The following is a 12,949-nucleotide window of genomic DNA, read 5'->3' as shown; positions in this document are numbered from 1 at the left end:
ATCTCCGGGTCCAGCTGGTAAAACACCCCAGTCTGAAATCCTGTGGAGCCGCTACCATTCAGTGTAGATGAAGCTGAGCTCTATGGACTGTTGTAAACAAAATCTGCCCTTTTCCCCTTAATGGGGTATCCAAGAGCCCATATAGAGTCCTTACATAGGTTCCCTATTGGTAGGAGAAAATAACAGAGGCCAACCAGAGAATATTGAGAAGCAAAGCAGCTAGTAAGCCTGATCTTTATTGATCTGTTGCAACAAGGTGATCCCCTCATACGCAGGAAAGGAGGAGGACCCTGAACCAAGGTGTACCTGCCCTTATATAGACATTTTAAATTCCCTGCCCTGGAGCTCAAGACCACCCCTCCATACATCATACATACATCACAGAAGGGGTGTAACCAAAGACCACCCCCCAATACATCATACCTGCATCACAGAAAAGGCAGTCTACAGCAGAAATCTGAGTGCGTTGCTTATCTCGTCTGACAGGTTACCTGTTAAGGCTTACTTGATTGGATGCCCTGAGGAGCCTGGCCTGTCCTTTGTAATGATAAATACTTAGTTCCTGAGCCAGGTCACAGGCTCACCCTATTCAAACACAGACATACACTTAAGACAGGATTTGTGAAGGAAAAGACAATGGGGAGGCTTTTCCATTTTCCTTTGACCTTGCAGAGTAAACATTGGGTCAGTTTGGGAATCAAAAATGGTTTCAGGTTGGTCTTCCTGTGCTGATCTACCTACGTGCTTGGTTGGTACATTTATTATATATCTAAGACCTTAAAATTCTTATCACAGGACCAATGGTCTGACTCAGAAAAAGGGAAGCTTGCTAACCTTGAGTCCTCAGATGCTGCTGCCCTACAATTCTCACCAGCCCTGGCCATCAGCTAAGATGGCTGCAGATGATGGGCATTGTAGTCCAACAACATCTGGGACTCCAGGCTGAAGAACATTAGTTTAGGGAGTGCATGAAAGACAATGTGCCACACTTTGAGCAGGTGGGCTTCTCACCTTTCTAAAGCACAGCATGCATGCATCTGTATTTATACCGACCGATTCACCCTCCATCTTGCTTCCCAACCACAACGTTTAGGATCACAGAACTGTAGAGTAGAAAGGGACCCCAAGGATCCTCTAGTCCAGCCTTTCTCAACCTGTGGGTCCCCAGATGTTGTTGGACTATAACTCCCATCACCCCAGCTACCAAGGCCAGAGCTCAGGGATGGTGGGAGTTGTACTCCAACAACATCTAGGGACCCACAGGTTGAGAACCGCTGGTCTAGTCCAACACGCTGTAATGCAAGGATTTCAACTAATGCATCCATGACAGATGGTCATCCAACCTCTGCTTAAAAACCTCCAAGGAAGGAGAGTCCACTATCTCCCAAGGGAGTCCATCCCACTGTTGAACAGCTCTTACTATCAGAAAGTTCTTCCTGATGTTGAGTCGGAATTTCCTTTCTTGTAACTTGAATCCATTGGTTCGAGTCCTACCCTCCAGAGCAGGAGAAAACAAGTTTGTTCCCTCTTCCATGAAATAGCCCTTGAGATATTTGAAGATGGCTATCATCTCTCCTCTCAGTCTCCTCTTTTCCAGGCTAAACATACCCAGCTCCTTCAACCGTTCCTCATATCCCTTGGTTTTCACAAATGCAGCTAAACAACTGTGCCAGGGAGCTGAGAAGTTAGTGACATCCCTGGTCCTGAGCAATAGGTGCCTTCCACAAGGCTGTGTTTGTGAACTTTCCCCAGGTCAGGTTCATCCTTACTTTCAGTGAGAGTTCTAACAACCAAGAGGAACAAAGTCTTTGTTCCATCAAGACCCACCTCTGTAATATTTCTCTGTAACCCATCTTTCAGTCTCGGAAATGTTCCCATTGATTTCAGGGAGAGCAGATGGAGGCATTGTGTACTCATGACAGAGCCCAGTTGGATTTCCTCTTTGGCGGGAAACATCCTGTGATAAACGCACACTACAATAGCCCTAAGGCAGCTGCTGCTGCTCCTTTATTTGACTGAACGTTAAGCTCCTCAAACAAGACCCCCAGCAACAGCACAGAAAAGTGGAAGGTGATAACAGGCAAGTCGAAAGACGAAAGCCAATACCTCATACAGCCAACAGGTATAAGCGCACATTGCAATATCAAAGACGCTAGCGGAGAGGGAAAATAGTGTTTTTACAAGGTATTGACTGAAAACCATGTCAACACTGTGATTTCAGCAAAATGACCGCTTTGTACAAGTCATTACAAGCCAGTGAGAGGGAAAGGATGTTAAATACAGCAAGGGCCAGGGAACGTTATTTCACATTTCAGCAAAGAAGATTTCGAGGGTGGGAATTATTGTCAGCGAGGCTTCAAATAATGCTGGCCCAAAATCTCGGCTGCCAAAAGAATAATGGGAGCAATAACCAGTATCCCTAGACCATGGGTAGGCAAACTAAGGCCCGGGGGCAGGATACGGCCCAATCGCCTTCTTAATCTGGCCCACGGACGGTCCAGGAATCAGCGTGTTTTTACATGAGTAGAATGTGTCCTTTTATTTAGAATGCATCTCTGGGTTATTTGTGGGGCATAGGAATTCGTTCATATATTTTTTTTCAAAATATAGTCCGCCATCCGCCTCCAAGGTCTGAGGGACAGTGGACCAGCCCCCTGCTGAAAAAGTTTACTGACTCCCGCCCTAGAAAAACAAAAATCTAAATGTGCCTCTTTTAACTAGTTGCATCTATTTATTTATTTGTTTCCGTGAGCTCTGGCACTCGTCATGGTCCTCTGTTTCACCAGTAGCGGTTTAGTTATGCTGGCCACATGACCCGGAAAGCTGTCTGTGGACAAACGCCGGCTCCCTCGCCTGAAAGTGAGATGAGCGCAGCAACCCTATAATCGCCTTTGATAGGACTTAACTGTCCAGGGGTCCTTTACCTTTTTACCTTTACCAATTCCCTCCTGCTCCCTTACTGTGTTATTCAAGCCAATCAGGGAGCACATACCAAGGAAGGCTACAGCACAATGCTATGCAACTAATCAGTTTCACTACAAAATGTAGTGAATTGCCCTCTTGGAAAGTAGGGAATGGATTGCATTCTCAAGGCAACAGACCAATGCTCACCCTGTCTTCCAACATTGTGTGTGCTCAGAAAATATCCCAGTTTTTAAGACCTGCAAAGTAACTGGATAAATCTTCCAAGACACACTCTTGCCGATGCCTAAAGACCCTAATTCACAAGACTCCTAGATTGTATGCTTGTGAAACGTGGACCACTTATAAACGTCATCTCCAACTCCTTGAAAGATTCCATTAACGGTGTCTCCAGAAAATTTTACACATCACCTGGAAAGACAGGCAAACTAATGCCAGTGTACTGGAAGATGCAAAGTTCACCAGTGTCAAAGCAATGATTCTTCAACATCAACTTCGTCGGACTGGTCATGTTGTGCGGATGCCTGATTATCGTCTTCCAAAGCAACTACTCTATTCCAAACTTAAAAAGGGAAAGCGTACTACAAGTGGTCAACAAAAGAGATTCAAAGACTCTCTGATGGCAAATATAAAAAAAGGAGTATAAACACTGACAACTGGGAAAAACTGGCATGCGAGCGCTCCAGTTGGAGAACAGCCTTTATCAAAGGTGTCATGGGCTTTGAAGATGCTTGAACTCAGGATGCAAGGGAGAAACGTGCTAAGAAGAAGGCATGCTTGGCAAACCCTCACCATGATCAACTCCCACCTGGGAAAGCGTGTTCTCACTAACAGAGAGCACGTGTTGCGGTTGGGGAGCAGGCCACCATCATGATTAGGCAAATTTGGAGAACCCAAGCTGATATGGGGTTAAAGTGGGTTGCTGGGGAATTTTAGATGTTGCTATTTTGGAGGAGGAGTCAGAGTCTATAAATTGAGGAGTCGGACTAGGGGACGTCCTCTTGGCCGTTTTGCATCGGATCAAGGAGCTGTTTGGTATTGGAGACGGTTGTATCTTCATTCTATTTGCTTCCTTCCCCCCCCCCTTACTCAATTTCCCCGGATTTCATCATCTTTTCATTTAATTTTAAATTAGGTTTGTGGTTCGCTTAATTTATTCTGCAGTCCCAGGCCGACTCTGGGGCCGCGGAGCGCGGCTGGGCTGCTCACCCCCCCCCCCACGACGTCGCGTGCCGTTGATCCGCACCCGCGGCCTCGGCGTGAGGCACCCGTGGGGCCGCGGCCTCGGCGAGAAGCCGGCTTCCACCTTAACCCCCCCCCCACCATTCCCCCTTCCGTCTCCCTGGCGAGGGAGGCTTTAATAGCACTGAGGATCGCCCCGCGGCCTTGAGCCGAGGAGCGCTCCTAGTTCCCCCTTCTCTTCCCCTTCACTCTCATTAATTGACTTACCTGAACCTTGGAATCGGCTCCCGGGTGGTTGCGGCTTCTCCGCCGGCGGGGCCTCGTGCCGGGCCGAGCGCCCGGACGTCGGAAGCCCTCAGTTGCGTCCCCCGCCGTTCTGGTGGGCCGGAAAACAAATAAATAAATAATTATTGTAGTTTTACCGGCGGGATCCCGCGGCGCGGCTAGTGCCTGATTGCGGCCTTGTTCAGGGGAGCGGGCGCCGCTGGGGGGTGGCTTGAGGCCCTCTGGGCTTCCCGTGGCCTCGGAGCGGCCTGTGCCTTGGTTGCCGCTTTGCTCCTGCGGGGCCATTCCCTTGCTTGTTCGGCGTAGCTAGGGAGCGTGCGTCGTCAGTTTTGACTGCGCCCCCTGGTGGCCGGTTCCAGCTATCGCAACCGGCCTACTCCGGAGCTCCCCTGGTGGCCTAGCAGGTATTGCAGGCAGCCACTATTTGAGCTCCCCTGGTGGCCTAGTTGGTATTGCAGCCTCCCCTCCTTAAGTGGTCAGGCTGTTATAGCGCCACCTGCTGGTGGATTTGTTTATTGCAACATTTCAATTGTTTTTGTTGTAATTAATTTCTTATAGGTTCTATTGAATTGGGAATAATTTTTGTTTGGTTAAGCCCTGAATTGGGCTGCCTACTCCTCGCTCCTCGCAGACTGGTCGATAGGCCCGGTATAATTTCTAATTAGGGAGTTTCGATTAAATTGCATAATTTGTGCCTGGCCTACTGAGGTGATTGTCTTAAGTGTTTTGGTGTTTCTTGGTCAAGGGCTATTGGTTCAGGCCTGTTTCCTCGTTACCATTGGAATTTCCTACTGTGAATTTTTCTACTCTGATTTCTTATTGCCTAGCAGGTATGGCTCCAAAGAAGGACTCAGCCCGCCCTGGTCCATCTTCTATTGCAAAACGGCCTATTAGAGGCCCATCGCAGGCGCTGCGCTCACCTGTGACAAGACGACCAGAGGGACGAGCGCAGTCCTTGGTGTCCAGCATGGCCGGCGATCCTGCAGCTTTATCTCGCTTCGCAGCTAATCTGGATGGCTTTCTACAGCAGTGTTCCAGTCAGCCGTCCACGTCTGCAGCACCGCCTCATCCTGTGGGAACTTCATCGCCGGTCTTGTCGTCATCTGAGGGAGATGAAAGCGGGGGATTGTTGCCTTTGGCCGGGGGAAGTGACCCTCAGCTAACCCAACCCCAATACATACCTGCTGTTCGTGGCCGTGCTCGGAGGTCCCACCTTCCCCGGAGAGCTTCGGGGAGGGGTCCTCATTCAGTCTCTTCCTCCCGCCATGGTAGGTTAGTGCTGCCTACCGTTGGGGCAGCATCTGATCCTGGTCCCTCACGGGTTGTCTCTTCTTCATCGGTCCCAGGTCAATCTCGGCCGGATCGGGAATCGGAATCTTCCATTGAGGACACCCTGCCGGTTCCAGCTAAGAAATCGTCGGGTGGGAAGCGTCGCCGCAGGAGATCTTCCCGGAAACATGCTAAGCGTAGGAGGGATGATTCCTCTACCTCTTATACTGGTACGTCATCTTCTAGTTCTGACGAGGAGACAGGTAACTCGCTGGAACTTTATTGGGGGTTTGGCGAATCCGCATCGGGGCTTCCTAAGTGGGCTTGGGAGCGCCGGTCCAACACGCATCGAGCTAAGTATGGTATAGTTCAGGAATGTCTGGATGGCGTTTTGGTGCCAGACGTTAAAGTTTCCACCAACTCTGCCAGAGATGTTATTCCCGGTTTGCACCTGCCATCGAAGGTGCGCTCTAGAATTTTGGATGGTCGTTACGTCGACATATTTAAGTTGGCCCCGCCTTCGGAGGACCAAGAGAAGAGTAGTTCTTCCAAAAAGCGTCAGGGGATTCCCAATACAGATCGTTCCTTCGAACTATGGCTTGACTGTTTCCAAGTCTTCGCTGGTGTGGTAATGGCTGCTTATCCCCGGAGATCTCTCCATTTAATGGTCTATTTGTCTATCGTTCGCTCAGCATTCACCAGTGCAGGCGAAAAAGCTGCGATAAAATATGATGAGGCTTTCCGGCGCCGCGCAGCTAAAATCCCTTCTGCTCGCTGGGATAGGAAGGATCTTGACGTGTGGACCACCCACGTGGCCCCCCTGATCGATAAAAAGGCTCCCGAGCAGCAGAAACCTAAGTCAAGGGTTTTAAGAGCGGGTCGACGCCTGTTTTGCTGGGATTTCAATAAAGGGTCTTGTAATCGACAGGGGTGCAAATTCGCCCACGCCTGCGAAAGATGCAATGGCTCGCATCCTACGTCCTCTTGTTTAGCAGGTCAGCGGCCCTTTCGTGGGGGAAAAGGGGGGTCTCAGCAACCCTCAAAGCCCGCTACCCCCTCAAACGCCGCTGGAACAGCAAAATAGCTTGTTGTCCTCCTTAGCTTTTACACCGGTTCGCCTGGGGGTTTTGTTAAATTGGTTGCAGTCGTACCCCAACAGGGAGGCGGCGGATTATTTGGGTAATGGTTTTTCACGAGGTTTCCGGATTCCGATTGTTGAGTCTCCTTTGGCTAGGAATCCGGCTAACCAGAAGTCAGTTCGCGAGCTACCTCAGGTTGCTCGCAAGAAGATTGCAAAGGAGGTGGCCATGCATCGGATGGCTGGTCCTTTCGGCACTCCTCCTTTTCAAAATTTGCATGTATCCCCATTGGGCATTGTGCCTAAGAAGGCTCCGGGGGAATTTCGTTTGATTCATAATCTGTCACACCCCGCGGGTTCGTCAGTTAATGATGTCATTCCGCCTTCACTCTGCTCAGTGAAGTACGCATCTCTTGATCAGGCGATCAAGTTGATTCGGAGCTTTGGCCATTCCGCATTATTGGCAAAATGCGATATCGAGTCAGCCTTTCGCCTTTTGCCAATACATCCGGATGATTTTTGGTTGCTGGGTTTTCAGTTTGAGGGCAATTATTACTTTGACAAGGCAATGCCGATGGGATGTTCGATTGCTTGTGCCGCTTTTGAATCCTTCAGTACCTTTTTGGAATGGGCTCTCAAATCAAAAACCGGCCTGAGCGGAGTCACTCATTATCTGGATGATTTTTTATTGGCCTCGGCCTCTGATACTGGCGATTGTTCGGTGCTCTTGCAAGCTTTCGCCGATCTTACGCAGGAATTGGGGGTGCCATTAGCTGTCGACAAGACCGAGGGTCCGTCGACTCGGCTTACTTATCTGGGTATCCTTTTGGATACTGTTGCTCAAACTTCAAGTTTGCCAAGTGACAAACTAGCAACTTTGAGGAGGGTAATAGAAGAACTACTCCCGTTGAGGAAGGTGTCGCTTCGGCAGCTTCAATCGCTGTTGGGACACTTAAATTTTGCTTGTAGAGTGGTGGCGCCGGGGCGCCCCTTCTGCTCTCGCCTAGCTCGCCTAACCTCAGGGTTAAAAGCCCCGCATCATCGGGTGCGCCTCTCTAGTCAGGTAAAGGACGACCTTTCCATTTGGTTGGAATTCCTCAAGGAATTCAATGGGGTGTCACTTTGGCAAGAAACTTTGAACTTGCAGAATGACTTTCAAGTGCAGTCTGATGCTGCAGGTTCCCTTGGCTTTGGACTTTATTGGAAGGGACGTTGGTGTGCAGAACGTTGGCCAAAGGCCTGGCAAGGGGGAGAGATTACGCGGGACCTAACTTTTCTTGAGTTTTTTCCCATTGCAGTGGCAGTGCATTTATGGGTCAAGGAGTTCAGGAACCGTCGTGTCTGCTTCTGGACTGACAATCAGGCGGTGGTGTCAGTGTTGGCCAGGCTGTCATCACGCTCCCCTCGGGTGTCGGCCCTTCTGCGGGTTTTTGTGCTGCATTGTTTACGTTATAATATAGTTTTTTCAGCACGCTTTGTCCCGGGGGTGTCTAACGAAATTGCTGATGCTCTGTCCCGTTTTCAGATGGAGCGGTTCAGACTCCTGGTTCCAGAGGCTCGGATACGTCCGGAATGTTTCCCGGAACATCTCTGGAGCCTTGGCAGCAATTAGTTTTACAGGGAGTAGCGGCATCGGTCTCCCCTTCTACATTACGTACATACACAAAAGTGTGGGGTGATTTTGTATCCTTCATGCAGCAATCTGCCTGCGACTTAAAGAGGGCTTCGCCCACTTCTTCGCAGGTGTTGAGTTATTTAGCACACTTATTTCAGCTGGGCAGGGCAGCTAAGACGATTAGGATACATGCTGCTGCTATAGCATTCTTCTGCAAGGTATTCTTTGATAAGGATCCTTGTGCGAAGTTTATTGTCCGCAAAGCCCTGGAGGGTTGGAGTAGACTTTGTCCTTCCCGCCCAGCAAGTCGACTACCCATATCTTTTGATATGTTGTGCGTAATGCGCAGAAAGCTGCGGGTGGTGTGCTGGTCCGGCTACGAGGCCCGCCTATTTTCAGCTGCCTTTTCAATCGCCTTTTTTGGTGCCTTGAGAGTGGGCGAAATTGTGGTTGAGGTTCATAGGGATGGCCGTACACGGGGCCTTCTGTTGCAGGACGTCTGGTTGTCTCCTGTGGAACTTCAAATCACAATAAGGCACTCGAAGACGGATCAGAGGGGTAGGGGTGCACTCCTTCGTCTCCCGGCTACGGGGGAAGCGGGTCCTTGCCCGGTAAAAGATGTTAGGAGGTACCTGTCTATTCGTACCTCTGGGGATGGCCCATTACTTAGACATGAGGATGGTTCCCCCCTCTCTAGGCAGCAGTTTGCGAAAGTGATGCGGAAAGCAATCGGGGCGGGTGGCGGCATGGCAACTGATTTTGCCCCACACTCATTCAGGATAGGGGCTGCCACTTCGGCAGCACATTGGGGCTTGTCAGCAGCCAGAATAAAGAATTTGGGTCGCTGGAAGTCAGAAGCGTTCAGAAGTTATATCCGTTAATTAGGGCCTCACATTATTTTGTTTATTTTATATTAGGTTTGGCGGCTGTCCGCATATGGATGATGGGGCACAGCATCGTCCATTGGGCTGGTGTCGCTGCGCGGCAGTCGCAGATGGGTCCTGGTCTCGGCCTTCCTCGACATATTCGTTTGTCTTGGCTGTCCAGAAGGGGAATGCGCTGGTCGGAGCTCCTGCCTCGGATTCGGAGGCAGTTGCTATGGGAGGAATCCCCGTCGGCCATTTTGGTACACTTGGGGGAGAACGACTTGGTCTCCTGGAACTGTCGCTCACTGCGTGATACCATTTTAACGGACTTGGAGACGCTGCAAGCTATGTTGCCGGCAACAAAAATCTTTTGGTCGAGGCTGCTTCAACGGCGCTCTTGGAGGGGCAGTCGTTGCCCGGCTGCCATTGAAAGAGCCAGAAGCCGCATCAATACTGCAGTATCAAAAAAGGTCTTGGAGCTGGGCGGTGATGTGATTTTTCATACTGAAATTTCTTCTCAGCGGCCGATGTTATTTCGAGATGACGGCGTGCACCTTTCGGCTTCGGGTAATGAAGCCTGGTTAGGTGCGGTGGTGGTCAAGCTGAGGTCTTGGCTGGGGCTGTGAGTGGTTTGGCGGTGAGCCGTGGGCTCCATGGCGGTTAGGCATTGGTTAAATTGGTTCTTGGAGGGGTAAGGTGCCTATCCCTCCAAATGATGCGAATGGGAATTCCGTTAAAGGAATCCAGGGGCTTGCCATTCTTTCGTCCTTGTCCGTGGAGCCGGGCTTGGGCCGTGCAAGCCCCACCGGAACATGAGGGTGAGAGGTGTTGGACTGATTTCCCAGCCTCATTTCTCCCCAACATTTGTTTCCCACGCTGGCTTCCGGTGGAGCCCGGAAGTTTCAGCTCTGTCCTCGGGGGCAAGGACAGATAGTCTAACCAATGCCTAAGCAACCACTCACATTTTCTGTATTTTCAATAAAGTTGTGGCCAAAAAATTATGCCAAAAACCTAAAACAAAAATGAACGTGTGCTGTGTGAATTTTTGGGGGGTGACACTGCGGAACTCAACACGCAACCTATGTCCCCACTGTGGAAGGACGTGTGGATCCAGAATTGGCCTCCACAGTCACTTACAGGCTCATCGTTAAAACCATGTTCATGGAAGACAATCTTACTCGGCTATGAGTGATTGCCAAAGAAGAAGAGATTGTTTGCATTGTTAGGAGTTTTGGAGAGGTTCTATTCTTGAGTAGCCAGGCTAGCTTCCTGATGAGGCAATGGGTCATTAAGGGAACAAAGGAAGGGGCTCTGTGCAAGATGAAAAATGGGTGGGAGGCCCTCCCCCAACTCATGGGTAGGTAGAAAGACAAAGGCAGGGTTGAGAGCAGAGAGTTTGGAGTGATTTAAGCTAGAAGAAAAGCAGCAAGCTGAGAGACAGAGCGATATTTGATTTCCATTTGAATCCAAACCTGTGGCTACGAAGGAAACAAGGCCCTCTCAGGGAGTTCATGCTGTGAACCCCCTCCATTGCAGACTCAGGTTGTATATATGTGTGAATACACCATATATCATAAAGACTGCCCCAAAGGAAACACAAAACCTAGGTAACCCCTGGAATCTCACAGCACTCAGAAATTGGAGTGACTGTGCAGAAATTGGAGTTTGTGAAACGCATATCCGCTGAGGAGGCTTGCTAACAGGTTAATATCGTGACAGCCCTATGCTCACAGTTTTCCCTGCAGTTATTTATTCCATTTTGGACAGCAGTCACGTCTGCCAGGAACTAGGCAATGACCTTGCCTGGTCAAGAGCTTCTCATTAATGCCCCAAATGTAGAACTGTTCAATAAGAAAGATTAAAAATGTGATAAAAGATCTTTGCAGAAATTGAACTTGTGTGACGAAGCAACAATATCTTGGCGAAAGAGTCTTGACCTTCAAGTTAACTGCTGTAACAGGCAATAGATTTGCTAATCATTCCTCTGGTAAGGAATTTAGTATCCTGGGGTCAGCAGAAATCTTCAGTTAAGGATCCAAATGTTATTTTCTTTCTCTCTTTACAAATGTCCATGCAGAGAACTAGGGGGCATGAGCCTGTAAAGGTTAAGCCCTTTTAATTTCCATTGATTTAAAAATCTGAAACACACCCACACCTACTGAAGAGCTATAGTGCTTTTGCTATGCATGCAGAAAGTTCCATGTTCAATTTCTGGCATTTCCAGGTAGATATTTTATTTTTAAAAATGCCTGTTTATATTGCAGCCTTCTAGATTGCCATTCCTGGAGTAACAACTCTTTAGGATGAACTCAAATGCCCAACTGTGTGTAGTAGTTATTTTAATTATTTACCATATTCCATACATATGCATATTCTTATATTTAATGGATAACCATTTTTTTATTTTTGTCTTATGCTTTCAAAATTTATGGGAATAACCCATTCTATTTTTGAGAAAAAGAGGTGCTGGGACTCTTAGAGCTTCTCTTAGAATGGCAATGGCGCTCACCTGAGAAGTGCCAGAACTGAGTTCCGGCTGTGGAAAAAAGGCATTGGAAATAACATATTCCTGAAAGGAAGAAAAAAACGGAAAGAAAAATTGAAAGGGAATTAATGGCTGCCATTCACAAATAATTCTCCAGTTTTTTTCTGAAGAAGTATGAAATAAAATCCTGGAGATCTTGTTATTATTATCTGTACTATTTGAAGAACTGCATTTTTTTATATACGGTGACTAGTTTGGATAAGTTGTATTTGTAATTCTGTATTTTATTCACATACACTAGCATACATTTGCATTCAACTTTCAATAATAATCTTCATTTTATTGTCATTAGGGTCCTTACGACTTTATCTTTCTATTATTGGGTATATTTTTTTTTTTAAAAGCCAGTGTGGTGTAATGGTTAGAGTGTTAGACTAGGACCTGGGAGAGCAGGATTCGAATCCTGACTCAGCAATGAAGCTCACTGGGTGACCTTGGGCCAGTCAACATCTCTGAGCCTAACCTACCTCACAGGGTTCTTGTGAGGATGAAATGGAGAGGAAAACTATGTATATCACCTTGAAATCCTTGGAAGATAAAGGTAGTAAACCAGGGTTGCCATATTTCAAAAGGTGAAAAGCTGGACACCAAAGTTGTTCAGCTTTTTTTGGTAAGATCTCAAAAAAAAAAAAAAGTTTTTAAGCTATTTTAAAGGAAATTCGCCAAAATCTACAGATCCCACTTCCGACATGGGTTGCCATATGTCCAAATTTTAAGCGATTTAAGCAATTTCCGCCTGGACACTGTTTCCAACGGTTGAATCCTGGCAATGTCTGGAAAATTCTGGACGTATGGCAACCCTAAGTATAAAAAAGGAAGGAAGGAAGGAAGGAAGGAAGGAAGGAAGGAAGGAAGGAAGGAAGGAAGGAAGTCTGCTTCCTATGTTCCTAAATCCCTGGAGCTTAGAGTGCTTAACATTTGGCTGGATTATATGATATATATGAGCAGAGTCTTTTTTGTGGTAGCCCCAATCTCAAGGAACATTTTTCCAAGAGATATTTGCACAGACTCCCCCCTGCTGGCTTTCTGAAGGCAGGTAAAAACCATTCCTGTCCTAGCTTTGAGGTCCAGCTGTTGTTATGCTTGCTCTATATTGATTTTCATTTCCTTTCATTTCATTGCTGTGCTACTCCGTTTTACGGTTCTTGATTTTCATCTGTGTTTTATTACTTCATTGTTCGATTACG

The sequence above is a fragment of the Podarcis erhardii genome, assembly GCF_964252035.2.
Source record: "Podarcis erhardii genome assembly, chromosome: 3".
Taxonomy (NCBI): domain Eukaryota; kingdom Metazoa; phylum Chordata; class Lepidosauria; order Squamata; family Lacertidae; genus Podarcis; species Podarcis erhardii.
Note: the sequence above shows the minus strand (reverse complement) of the source record.